The following is a 14,978-nucleotide window of genomic DNA, read 5'->3' as shown; positions in this document are numbered from 1 at the left end:
CCGTACTACGCAGCTTTGCCATCTACTGCTTAGCCCCCCTTGCATAATTTTTAATTAGTTGTTCACTTTCAATCCTTAAAAGAGAAATAAACTACATGCACGGAACTTAACTTATTTGTTATTAGACATCCCAGCATATAATTGAACTAAATTTATAAATTTTATTTTTCCACTTGGCTTTTTCTGAAAGTATCTTTTTTAGCAAATAAAAATCTTTTCCTACTCCAGTTTCAACAAGTGAACAGATAAAGAGCACAATACAGGATTCTGAATATTTGAGATAGGTGTTTCTTTACATGCAAATTTTCATTAAAATGATCAATTTTATTAGATCGTAGCTATTTTAACGCTAACTGTTGTGGACTTCGGCCCATTGTTTTGTGTTTCTGCACGCGTTTCCCAGTTGGATTTCACCAGGTCCTTGAAATGGCTTTAAAATCTCAAATGAGCTCAAGATTCTTCAAGGTGTCAAACTCCTTTTTTTAAAAACTGTGGTAAGATACATATGTAACATACAATTCCCATATTAACCCTTTTTCAACGTATGAATCAGTGGCATTAAGTACATTCACACTGTTGTACAGTCCACACTGCTATTTATATCCAGAACTTTTTCATCATCCCAAACTGGAACTCTGAATCTATTCAACAATAATTCCCACTCTTCCTTCCCTACAACTTCTAGTGACCACTATTCTATTTTTTGTCTTACAAATCTGCCTGTACTAGGCACCTCACTGAAGTGGAATCATACAGTATATGTTCTTTTACATCTGGCTTATTTCACTTAGCATACTGTATTGAAAGTTCATCCATATTGTAGCATGTGTCAGAATTTCATTCTTCTTAAAGCGGAATAATTTTATTGTGAATATATATATTCTAATATATACGTGTGTGTGTACATATATACACACACACGCCACTTTTTTAATCCATTCATTGCTCACAGATATTGGAGATTATTTCAACAAGGACATATAATAAGTCTATATACACAATCAAAAACTCAGTTGGAAAAAAAAGAAAATTACCATCAGCAAGTTAAAAATCACACTGAATATAAACCTCTTAGGAGACATTCACGTGTTATGATACCAGATCTGTATGGCTACTATGTAGAAAAAATGGAATTTTCATCTATTCGGCTGGATATGGATGCAATACTGATTTGCTGGCTGAAATGCAACTTTTACCTGTTTTTTGTTTGTTTCAGGTTAATATACTCTATGTAAAAATCTGTAATTATTCTCAACATTAAGATTCACAAAACACACACCAGAAGTCTTAAGGACAACTTGATAATATATCCTGTTTGGCACCTATTTTGCAATAAGCATGTTTTGTTCTGTATCCTGTTAGTCGGGTTGTACCTTTTATTCTAACCTAGGTTTCCAATGACATGTTTCAGAATTTTCCTGGCAATCTGGTTTCCCCCTGAAGCTCTGTTTTGCTTCCTAAAACATTACTATTTTTTTCTTTCTAGAGACTCTATTTCCATTTCTAGCCTCTCTTTTCTTTTATTCTTCAACAAGAAAATATCATAAGGTTGGTTTACTATAAACACTTTATTACAATTAGGAAAAAAAATTCATAATACAAGTACGCACTAAATTTAAGAAGTGTTAATGGGTTATCACAACTACTGCCACCTTTACTGAGGAATGAAGGCCAAACCTCCCGGGATTTGATTGATTAAAATCAACATATGTTAGAGGCAGGATTGCTCATGCAATGTGATGTAAAAGCTTGAGAAGTCAAGAAAGGGTGTGGTGAAAACTCTTTTCAGCTGTACACTCAGTCAACTGAAACCTGATGGCTCCAGCGAGTTTCTACACACCCACATAAATAAGCTAATGTCAACCAGTAGCTGCCCTTTTTTGGTCAGAATGAAAGTAAAGCCACTATTTTTTAAGAGATCATATTCACTTCACATGCGATCCTCAGCAGATCTGAACTAAAATTTCAAAAGTTAAAGACAGTATATTTTTATTCCTTCTTGCTCTGTTAAATAAATATTCGATAGATACTATCATACTGGAAGAGGATCAGGAGACAAATATATAGGAAATTAGTTCAAGTAATCTAGTGGGCAATCCCCATTTTAATGGAAAAGAAGTTTCAAATAGGTTTCAAATAGGACTGATGAAGACGGTATGGTCAAATTGGGTAGAGGATTCCTTCCACCATGTTTTACAACCAGGTAGATGTAGCCAGCATCTTTCAAGAGAGGAAGATGCAAAATCCTGGTGAGAAGGCATTGTGTTCGAAAGGTCCAAGCATGTCATTTTAAAATTTTAATCTAGAAAAAAATATTCCTACAGCATATATATTGTGAAGTATGTTAATATCATAAATAAATTGCCAGGACGGTATAAAATACCTTTTTATTTCATTATACAATTGAAATTGTATTTATTAAAAAAGAAAAAAAAGATTGTCAAAAGAAAAACATAACAAGCATTAGTATTATATATTGAATGCCTATCCAAGAGCAGACTATTAATAACCAGAACTTTAGGGTGAAGGGTGTTTCAGAGAGCCTCATGGCATAATAGTACAGTGATTTAATAAATACTTTAACTACAAACAACAAGAGCAACCAAAGTAATCTCTAAGTATTGTCCACTTTGAGATTTCCAACAGATTTCTGCTGAGTTTGTCACAGTAAGTTACTTTCAAATATATAGGTTTTGTTGTCACTGTATTTTTGTGATAGAACATTAGTATTATTTAATTGTGGCCGATTCACTGAAATATGCAGTGTTTATTGAAATTCTGCAAAAAAAAGAATGATGGAACATTCAAATTCAGGTATTTTATGACCTACTTAAAATGACAGAGAAATCACAGTATAGTTTGTGTAGTGAAAAGCAAATGGAAGCTTTAGAAACTCTTAGAGCATCAAAAAAATTTTTTTTAATGAATGCTAATGTGCTATTGTTAACGAATGCTTTTTGCACACAACTGGAAAAGTCTATTAATTCCTTTTAATACTTAGAAGATTCCATTTATTATTAAAGAATCCAATAAACCATTTTTTTCCCAGCTCTACAGAATTTGGTCCAACATATTTTACTACCTGTGTGTGTTCTCTTCTTCTGATTTAATTCTAGTTGTCCTGATTAAATCATCCATCATTTTTAGGAAGATTTTTCTCTTATTGGTTTTCTGGTACTGCCTCACTGGTTTTAGCTATTTGCTCCTTTCTCTTCCTGATATGTCACTTTGAAAATATTTCAGTGACTTTCTTATATTAAATTTTATAATAGCATTTTAGTTTCATTTTAGTGTCAGTTCATTTTTCTATTTCTTATCCTTCATGCTTCCTGTATCTTTTCATCAGGTGTTTAAATTTTGGATTTCTATTTCTATTTGGGACCTTCGTTAAAATAACCAGCCCCCCCCATAATAAATGTTATGCTATATTATCATTACATAGTTTGTAAATATTCCATAAACCTTAAATCCTGTGACACTTAGGAGTAAGAATTTTCTAATGTATTGGATTTGGATGATTATAGTAGCTGCTTATTTTTCCTTCTTTTATGGACTAAGGAATGTTTTATATTAACCCTGAAAAGACCAAAGAAATTTTGTGTTTTGTGCAACATGGCAAGTAAAGAGATATACTTTATGGGGATGGAGGATTAACTCTTCAACTTACCCAATGAAGGTCAACCAAGATCAAAATCCACACCAGAAATGTGTGTTTGGCAGCACACAGGATACATGATAATTAGGTTGGCAATATCTAAACACGGACCCAGAAAATGTGTGGAGGTAGAGGAATAGAAGAACTCATGCCTCAGTGAAGAGAAGTAAAGTGAAAGGTAAAAATCGAGAGGTTGCATTTTAAAGACTCAGAAGATCTTAAGAAGATATGAGGATGGATCGTGGTTTAGGTAGACACATACACATTAGCAAATGGTGCCCATGGGTGACTGACATGTGAAACAGTATACAGCGAGTTTCTGGAAATGGCACCAAAGAATGATTCCAGGTAAAGGACAAAAAGATATACAGAGAAAACATCATTAAAGATAGTCATGAAGTTACAACAATATGGTATTTTTTTCTCTTTCTCTCTTCCAATTGATACCCCAAAGTCCTAGCATCATCAACTAACCTCATGACTTGTGGAGTCAATCTTGTGAACTGTAAAACTGGGCCCAAGATTAATAATTGCAACTTGAATCAATATCTGTATTCTAAGCTGATAGTATTTTATATAAATGTAATTCTCAATAGGATGAGCTTATTATTATTTCTTGCGAGACTAAGGGATATTTGAAGAAAGAAGGCTGTAATGGCAGAAAAAATAATGTTGTAATTCTGTATTGGGGAAGCGAAGAAAATCTACTTTTAAAAATACAAACTACAGAAGTAACATCTTCTCTGCCAACTGGAATACAAAAAAAGGTCATGATCCTTCACTGGGGCACAGCTGGCACACACTGGAAAGGGTCATATCAGAATTTTCATGGGAAAAGAATAAGGTTCTTGTTTATCAAAGGAAGTCATGAAATAAAGAAGAAAATAATATCAGTGTTGCATAATGACTAACCCAGTGGTCACTCAAATTACAGCAGTCAACAATTGAGTGGCTTGGATTGGCCTAATGATCAAAGTAGGAATTGGGCTCATTTAGTGGTACTTAAAAATCCGTAATTATCATCATCATTATAGGTAGTTCCACAAATTGTCAATCCTCAGTTTAAAATTGATACCCACAAAATATATGATAGACACACAACTGACATTATATGAAAGTGTACTTTAAAGATCTATAGAGTATGGGGCACCTGGGTGGCTCAGTCAGTTAAGCCTCTGACTTTGGCTCAGGTCAGGATCTCGCGTTAGAGAGTTCGAGCCCCACACAGGGCTCTGCGCTGACAGCTCAGATTCTGGAGCCTGCTTCGGATTCTGTGTCTCCCTCTCTCTGTGTCCCTCCCCTGCTTGCGTTCTGTCTCTCTCTGTCTCAAAACTAAATAAATATTATAAATAAATAAATAAACAAACATTAAAAAATAAAGATCTATAGAATAAACGTTAGAAAAATGTGACATTAGCTCCTAAAGCAGTGTTGCTTTGAGATCTCTCCTTGAACTCTATCAGTATCATCAAGTATGCTGGGTGTGTACACAAATTTCTGATCCATGCCTCTGCCTGCTGAGTTGATTCAATGAACGTGAGTTGGGGTGGAACGGCGGAAACTCATTCTTTAAGAAGCCTTTCAGGTGATTGAGTGAAGCAAGTTACCCTGACACCGCACTTGGAGAACATTGGCCTAGAGTAAGGGATGACAGTAAACATCCCTTTCATCGTACATGTGTATATAAATGCATTTTTTTACTACCTGTCAATTGTTCGTGCAAACAGTAAGCTTAAAAGAAAAAAAAGAAATTGTACCTTTATATTATAATAATACATGATATATTTTTTAAAAGATCTTCTCTAGCATCTAAATTTCTGAAGTCAGTTTTTTTTTTTTTTTAATTTTTTTTTTTCAACATTTTTTATTTATTTTTGGGACAGAGAGAGACAGAGCATGAACGGGGGAGGGGCAGAGAGAGAGGGAGACACAGAATCGGAAACAGGCTCCAGGCTCCGAGCCATCAGCCCAGAGCCTGACGCGGGGCTCGAACTCACGGACCGCGAGATCGTGACCTGGCTGAAGTCGGACGCTCAACCGACTGCGCCACCCAGGCGCCCCTGAAGTCAGTTTTATTAGTCAGATGAGAAAGTAAGAAGCATAAATTAAAAATTAACTATAAAGCACATTCCTCTAAGATTAACTTCATTTATATAATGAGGTGTCGTAATTCAGAATTTAGAAAGTAACAGCCAAGTTGAGGACAAGCCCTTCTCATTTAATTGCCCCTCCTTGGTTGGTTATCAGTCAGAGCTTAAATCCTTTTGATTCTAAAACAATAGTTTCACTTTCAGGGCTTTTTAGAGATATTTGTGGGAACTTTTCTCCCTCTTGTTTCATTGATCAGCATAAACAGAAAATATCTATATGGGGCAGGCCATTATTCATATGTTTTAATTATTTTAAAGAGAAATATAATTTCTGTCTAGCAAAAAGATTACCCTCTTAATTACAAATAAAATCTCTCACTGCGTGTATATGTATAGCATGTAGACAAACAGACATCTATTTAGCTATTATTCATTTTGACTCTTAAAAATTTTTATTAGTGAAGTTGTTAATAAACCACATTGTTCATATCTTTATCTGAAAAGATAGTACTTACTGGTTTTATTGTGAACTATAAGAAATAAAGTAAGTATTTTGTGTTTCTAGTGTTGCACAAAAACCACTTTAGCCTTACTAATTTTTTTTTTTTTGCTTATTTGATATTTTATAGGGATTAATGCCAAATGTGTACCATTCCAGTGATGTATTTCCTACTTTGTGGTTCTTATATTATATAATTTCTATTATGTAAAAATTTAAGTGTGAGAATATTTTTACATTGGCCAGGGTGAAAGAATTGCTCTTCAAAATAAATCAAAATGATTGTTTCAATAAAAGCTGACAACATCATACATACAATGTGGAATGTAAAAGCTATTAAAAATTACAGACCTTAAAAGTATCTTTTATTTGAGACATTTTTTTATTTGGTGGGTCTATTAAGTCAAACTTCTAGTTTTGTGATATCTTACAATAAGAATGAATCTTCATCCTCACAACTGAGTTGTGTTCCGTTTAAGTAGAGGGTTTGCCCAAATTATGACCAGGCTTGACAAAGAGACCTATTCTCAAACTGGATTGTAAAGTAGCCACTGGGACACCCTAACAAAACAGTAGAGTTACAGTAAGGGAAACAATACCCTTTTCTTCCCAGTTAAGAACACAAGCCAATTTGACTAATTTGGGAACTGTGACAAAATTAGTAATGGCTTGTACGTGCATCATCTGAGGATTTCATATGTTTAACTTATATTTTAATACTTTGAATGTAAGGTAAAATAAACAGAAAATCAAGAAGATTCACATATTGCTAAGTCCCAAAGTGTCATTGTAATAAACAAGCTATAATTATAACTGTGGCTATGCGTCTTCAAGTTTTTCTTGAAAGAAGAAAATCCCAGTGCTTGCTTTATCAATATATACATACATACATATATACATACATACATACACACACACTAAAATTGGAACAGTACACATAAGATTAACACAGCTGTGTGCAAGGATGATTCACACATTTGTGAATCATTTTGTATTTGTCACTCTTTGTCCTAGAAGAGATGGGGGTGGGGACGCAGGATGACAAGGGTGATTAAAGGGTAACTAATCTCTACCACTTATATTTCATTCATTTTAACATATAAAACACCAGTGCTACACCATCTTGGTGTATGAATACAGTGTTGTATGATTCTCTTTACTTTCTCTGTACTTTTAAATATAAAAATCTATCACCATAGTAGTCAATTTCCAAACCTATGAAAATTATCAGAAGTGCGTATTAAGATTTATTCTTAATGATACTCTCTCCTGCAATATCTGTAATAGGGAAAATTGGAAACAATCTAAAATTTGAATACAGGAATGGCTAAGTAAATTAGAGTAGATTAACACGATTATTATGTATTTCTTTGGAAATCTTATTTTCTATACTAGTTCCCTATTGCCACTATAAAAAATTACCACTGACTTAGCGGCTTAAAATAACACAAATTTATTATCGAACAATTCTGGAGATTGCAAGTCTGAAATAGACCTCACTGGGAAAAATGAAGATGTCAGTGGGGCTGAATTCTTTCTGGGGAGAATACTTTTCCTTGCCTTTTTCAGCTTTTAGAGGCTACTGCATGTGCTGCCTCTTGGCCCTTTGCTCACATCACCCCAACCTTTTGTTTCCACCCTCACTTCTCCTACCACGGACTCTGACCCTCACGTCTCCCTCTTAGAAAGATCCTTGTGATTACACTGTGCCCACTAGAAATATCCAGGAGAACGTCCCCATCTCCAGGTGCATTAAATTAACCACATCTGCAAGGCCGCTTTTGCCATGTAAAGTAACATATTCACAGGTTCTGGGGATTAGGATGTGGGCACCCTTCAATGGCCGGCGGGGGGTGAGGGGGGTTGGTTGGTATTCAGCCTAACACATTTTGTAAGCAAATACGAGCGTGTGAATATTTAAAGTGTTTAGAACAGTGCCTGGAACAAAATACCATCCACTGTGATTTGTAAAAGGAATGGGTGGATACATGAACTCACTGCTTTCACAGACTGATCTAAACCATCATCTCTTGCCTGAATAATTCCAGCAGTCTCCTCACATCCCTCCCTGCTTCTACCCTCACCTTCATCTAGTCTCAGCAAAACAGCCAGTGATCTGTTTAAAACATAAACCAGATTGCATTTCTCCTTTGCTTAAAACCCTGCACTGTCTGTTTTCCCCCATTTAATTCATCTCTTTGGGTGACCTCCATAGCCCTACACCATGTAGGCTCCCTCTAATGTGACCTATTTAAACAAACTACACTTTTATTTGGTCTGCTATACAGTCCCCTTATTGTTTCTCCAAAACACTAGCCTCATCCCCATCTCAGGACTTTTTCACCTGTGGTTTCCCCTGCCTAGAATACACTTCTCCTAGACACTCATTTGGCTCATACCCCCATTTCTTCATATCTGCTCACTGAGGCCTACCCTGGCCACCCATTTCTATGCTCCTAATCCTCTTCTGTTATTTTTCCATAGCACAACACCTTTTGGTATTCTATATATTTTTTTAAATTTTTTAATTTTTATTTTTTTTAACGTTTATTTATTTTTGAGACAGAGACAGACAGAGCATGAACGGGGGGAGGGTCAGAGAGAGGGAGACACAGAATCTGAAACAGGCTCCAGGCTCTGAGCTGTCAGCACAGAGCTTGACGCGGGGCTCGAACTCATGGACCTTGAGATCGTGACCTGAGCCGAAGTCAGCTGCTTTACTGACTGAGCCACCCAGGCGCCCCTCTATATATTTTTTTTAAAGCTTGTATTTCCATATCCCCGACTGAAATATAAATTCCAAGGGACAAGGAATGTTGCATGCTTTGTTCAATGATGTATTTTCATTTCCTTGAATACTGTGTGGCACACAGTAAGCACTCAGTAAATAACTGCTGAATGAGTGATAAGATCCTACTACATGCCAGGTTCTGTCTTAAGTCCTGAGGGGCCACATGAATAAACTCGACAGAGAATTTCTCCTTTACTGGAATTGATTTCAAGTTGTCTATCAAAATCTACTCTGCCCAAGTCTCCACGTTGACCGAGAGAAGAAAACACTTGATGGGAAGTGGTAAGACTGGAAATTATTAATTAGCCTTGCTTTCTTTACAAACCATCACCACCCTTACCACTCCTATACTTCTGTCCCAATTACTGGATATTGTTTTACTGATGTTTTGGAGATTAATTTTAATGGATGTAGTTGCTAATTGATGGCTCCACCAAAAACAAACAAAAAACAACATGGTAATCTGTCTAAGTGTCACAGAATAAACCAGTGGGAGAATAGTCTCTTTAACATTACATTATTTTACACACAGACACACACACACACACACACACACACACACAGAGACACACATATTTTATATATACGTATATATATATATCTTACTTATCAGATATATATATATATATACCTTACTTATCAGATATATATATATCTTACTTATCAGATATATTCACATATTGAGGTAGAATTGACTACAAAGTGAATTAGCCGTTTTCAAAAAATATGTTCTTATGGACTATCATATTTAAACTGCATAAGTATAAACCTCTGTCTGAAGTGCATCCTTTAGTAAGTTACATAAGTCCTGACACTTATCAGGTGACTTTAGGTTGGGATTTTTTCATGTGTTTTTCCACACACCACACAGATAGCAGCTGTCTTTAGAAGTCAAGCAAAGCAGGGAAATAAATCATTAGTAAGCAAAAGGTTTAAACCAGCTGATTCACACTTTGCCATTCATTTCTATATATCAAATACAGTTAAATTTTAGAAGAAAAAGGCTGACGCTGCATCATTCCAAAATTTCTTTAAAGGTTAGTATCTTTTAAAATTTACTTTGAGAGAGAGTGAGAGAGTGGGGGAGGGGTGGAGAGGGAGGGAGGATCCCAAGCAAGCTCCACGCTGTCAGCACAGGGCTCAACATGGGACTCGAACCCATGACCATGAGATCATGACCTGAGCCAAATTTAAGAGTCGGACACTTAACCCACTGAACCACCCCAGGCACCTCCCAAAATTTCTTTAAATCAGAGAGTGCAGGGCCAGAATACCCTGAATGATTGTCATGCAACTTCCAACTTTCTGATCTCAACCATCAGGCTTCCCACAGATGAGATTAACAAAGACCAAAGAATTTAATGTGCTGTTCTACTTGGTTTTAATTTTTTGTATTGCAATCAATGTCTTATTCAAGTTGCCAAGTGTAGGTATCAAAGAATACTATGTTTTAAAGATTCACTAAAAAGCAAAATTTGAAGAAATTCAACACTATGGTTACTACAGCCAGTCATGTCCTCTTGGTTTAAAATACTCACCAAGACATTCCCTTCACATTTTGTGAGAAAATATAAGCAAGTATCAGTATCTCCTCTAAACCACATCAGACATTTGAAAACTATGAAATCTTAAAGGGTGTCCATTATTTTATGTACTTTTTTCCATGAAAATTACTCTTTTTAAAAAAAAAATATTATTGAGGACTTTTAAAAAATAAGATTTGAGAAGGCACCTATATTTTTGAAATGTTGGTAAATTCTGACTCATTCTATCATCAACTATAATTTTAGTATCTTCATATATAGGTATTTTCTAATTACACTCCCAAGGCAATAACAATAGTGTTATTAAATAAGGGACAGTTAAATACTCATCAGATAAATTCATTTTAACTTTTTTATGTAGTGATATTTTACAGTTTTATACAGAAATTATATCTTGCTTATAAACTCAAAATGGATGAAAGACCTAACTGTGAGACAAGAAACCATCAAAACCCTAGAGGAGAAGGCAGGCAACAACCTCTTTGACCTCAGCCACAGCAATTTCTTACTCGACACATCTCCAAAAGCAAGGGAATTAAAAGCAAAAATGAACTATTGCAACTTCATCAAGATAAAAAGCTTCTGCACTGCAAAGGAAACAACCAACAAAACTAAAAGGCAACCGACGGAATGGGAAAAGATATTTGCAAATGACATATCAGATAAAGGGCTAGTATCCAAAATCTATAAAGAATTTACCAAACTCAACACCCAAAAAACAAATAATCCAGTGAAAAAATAAGCAGAAGTGATGAATTTAGACACTTTTCCAAAGAAGACATCCAGATGGCCAATAGACACATGAAAAGATGCTCAACATCACTCATCATCAGGGAAATACAAATCAAAACCACACTGAGATACCACCTCACACTGGTCAGAGTGGCTAAAATGAACAAATCAGGAAACTACAGATGCTGGCAAGGTTGTGGAAAAACGGGAACCCTCTTGCATTATTGGTGGGAATGCAAACTGGTGTAGCCGCTCTGGAAACAAGTGCGGAGGTTCCTCAAAAAAATTAAAAACAGAACTACGCTATGACCCAGCAATAGCACTACTAGGAATTTATCCAAAGCACACAGGAGTGCTGATGCATAGGGGCACATATACCCCAATGTTTATAGCAGTGCTTTCAACAGTAGCCAAATTATGGAAAGAGCCTAAATGTCCATCAACTGAAAATAGATAAAGAAGATGTGGTTTATATATACAATGGAAAACTACTTGGCAACAAGAATGAAATCGTGCCATTTGCAGCAATGTGGATGGAACTGGAAGGTATTATGCTGAGTGAAATAAGTCATTCAGGGAAGGACAGATATCATATGTTTTCATTTGTATGTGGATCTTGAGAAACTTAAGACCATGGGGGAAGAGAAGGGGAAAAAAATAGTTACAAACAGAGAGGGAGGGAGGCAAACCATAAGAGACTCTTAAATACAGAGAATAAACTGAGGGTGGATGATGGGTTTGGGGAGAGGAGAAAATGGGTGATGGGCACTGAGGAGGGCACCTGTTGGAATGAGCACTGCATGTTGTATGTAAGTGATGAACCATGGAAATCTACCCCAAAAACCAAGAGCACACTTTACACACTGTATGTTAGCCAATTTGACAATAAATTATATTAAAAAAAAAAAGAAATTATATCTTGCTTGAAAACACAAATGCTAAAGTCCACAACTTTTAAACTCAATCACTGATATCGTCTAAACTGACCATGATTATTCATGTTTGTTTTTGTTTTTTCCTTATTTTCTAGTTTCAATAAAGAAATCTGAGACCTGAGAGTAATTTATTAGTAATGTGTCCCAGAATAAGCCACTCAAGTATCTCTGAGCATCACTTCATCTATGATATGCAGATAATTACTTCTGACCTACTTCACAGGAGGGTTGTAAAAATGTAACAATATGGAGGCATGTTATAAGGGCTACAGTAACTAGAAATACCATATTATTTTCTATCAGAGATATTAAATGCTTGGTTAAGTGTTCTCAGCTTAAGTATAACTAAAATGTTCTCCCCCCTCCTTTTTTTCCAGATTACCTTTTTTAGAAAATGGGATGTCATGAGATACATAAAGACAGCTATTGCATAATTCCACTTATATGAGGTAACTAAAATAGCTGAATTCATAAAATCAAAGACTGGGATGGTGATTATCAGGGGCTAAGAAGAAATGGGAAGTTATTAACTAACAGGCACAAAGTTTCAGTTAAGGAAGATGAGTAAGCTCTAGAGATCTGCTGTACAACATTGTAACTTTAGTCAACAATACTGTATTATACACACAAAATTTGTTAAGAGGACAGATCTCATGTCAAGTATTCTTACCATGATAAAATAAAAAAGAAAATACACTATTGTGTGATTATATGATTCCACTGATATGAAATATCCAGAACAGGCAAATCCATAGAAACAGAAAGCAGATTTGAGGTTATCAGAGGCTGGGAAGAGGGAATAATGGGGGGCTAATCAGTATAGAGTTTCTGTTTGGGGTGATAAAAATGTTCTGGAAATAGTGATGATTGTACAATACTGTGAATGTAATAAATGCCATGGAATGGTACTTTTAAAAATGATTAAAGTGGTAAATTTTAGATTATGTATATTTTACCACAATAAAAAAGGAAAGAAATTAGGGGGTCATGAGGGGCTCCTGGGTGGCTGTCGGTTAAGCATCTGACTCTTGATTATGGCTCAGGTCATGATTTCACACTTCGTGAGATAGAACCCCATGCTGGGCTCTGTTCTCACAGTGTGGAGCCGGCTTCAGCTTTTTCTATCTCTCTCTCTCTCTGCTCGTCCCCTGCTCATGCTCCCTCTCTCTCTCAAAAACAAATAAACTTAAAAAAAGAAAAGGAAAATAGGGGGCCATGAAATTCCTTTTTTTCTCCTCGATCAATTATCCGACCTTGAAATAAACACAAACATGCATCCCCTCAACAAATACTGAGTGCTGATTTTTAGCTGGCCTTTCTTTAAAGATACCCTAAGCAGCCACTGTTTTCCTATGTGGGGAATACAAACGCTTTAAGTTAGAGGTGTTCACAAATTCTAACTCTAGTGCTAAAGCAAGAATTTCTCACTTTGATGCTGACTCTGTATTTAATGATTTTTGATAATAAAGATCCATGTGACCCACCTGTTTCTTGCTTCACTCTCACCTTTACTGTGATTTTCACAGTGGCGAAACCATACTGACTCTAAGAAGCTCATGTTCACTAAAAGAAAATGTAAGTTTACATACTTTTTGTACCACAACTCTCCCAAGGTCTGTAGTTCCACTCGGTTACTCTGTTGATGTCTCAGCATCAATAGGACTCAGACTGCCCTTATCACCTCCCTTTCCCACCCTTAAGCTCCTCTTTCTGATTTCACTATCCCTATTAATGTCAACACCATTCCCCAGGGCCCCCTACTTTGAGAAGTTTTTGTGTCTCTGACCTCACATTTTTGCTTTCCTCTTCCTTCCATTCTATCACTAACATTGTTTCCCATTTTATGAATTTCATATTTGGGGCACATAAAATCTTGGGCCTGGGTTATTTGCAAGTATTAATAATGATAGTTCTTCCTACAATTCTTCTCCACTCTATTGCTATGGTAATTTCTTGGAGAATTTATGCTCGTTCCCATCTCAGAAACCTTCACTACAGCTGAGCCTCCTTAGACTGCATTCAATGCTATCCTTAGGATTGACCATCTTTCTAGGCTCTTCTCCCAGTAGCCCTGAAACTTGACTACTTGTTCTTTGTGCCAAAACCTGTTATTTTTTCTGCTTTTCTTTGCTCTTGTCATTAACTTTTCCCAAAATTTACATCCAACCTCTTATTGCATCTTTGCTTCTTACTCTACTCATTACTGAAGATCTAATCCATCACCTTTGTGAAAGAAATCCTGGGGCAGACTGATTTTTCTCTACCTGTCCATTGCTTTTTAAATGATCAATGGTTTGCGTGCATAGGATTTGCTTTTCAGAACCCATATTTTATCTGATTGACAATATTGGTGCTAGGCTTAGGACATATCTTACAGTGTAGAACCAACAGATTGACTACAAATGAAAAAAAGAAAAGTCATGAGGGAGGATGAAAACAAAAGTTGAGAGAGAGTTTTGATATACTGGGGAAATAAGTCATTATCTGAGACAGAGGAGAAGACAATTTTGGGGAGAGAAAAAATATATTGAAGAAAGCAGTAAGTATGTATAACAAAGAAATGAAAATATCTACATTCTTCCCTTGACTGTTGGATTTTGTTCATTTTAACAGTTACCCTTTGTGTTCCCTGGAATATTTAAAGGTTTTTACAGTGCTAGGTAAATGAAAGAAGTGGGCATTCAATACTAATTGTTGTTTCATTTTCAGATAGAAGTCCTTTGAATCTTACT

The sequence above is a fragment of the Panthera uncia genome, chromosome B4, assembly GCF_023721935.1.
Source record: "Panthera uncia isolate 11264 chromosome B4, Puncia_PCG_1.0, whole genome shotgun sequence".
Lineage (NCBI taxonomy): Eukaryota > Metazoa > Chordata > Mammalia > Carnivora > Felidae > Panthera > Panthera uncia.
This window is presented reverse-complemented; position numbering follows the sequence as displayed.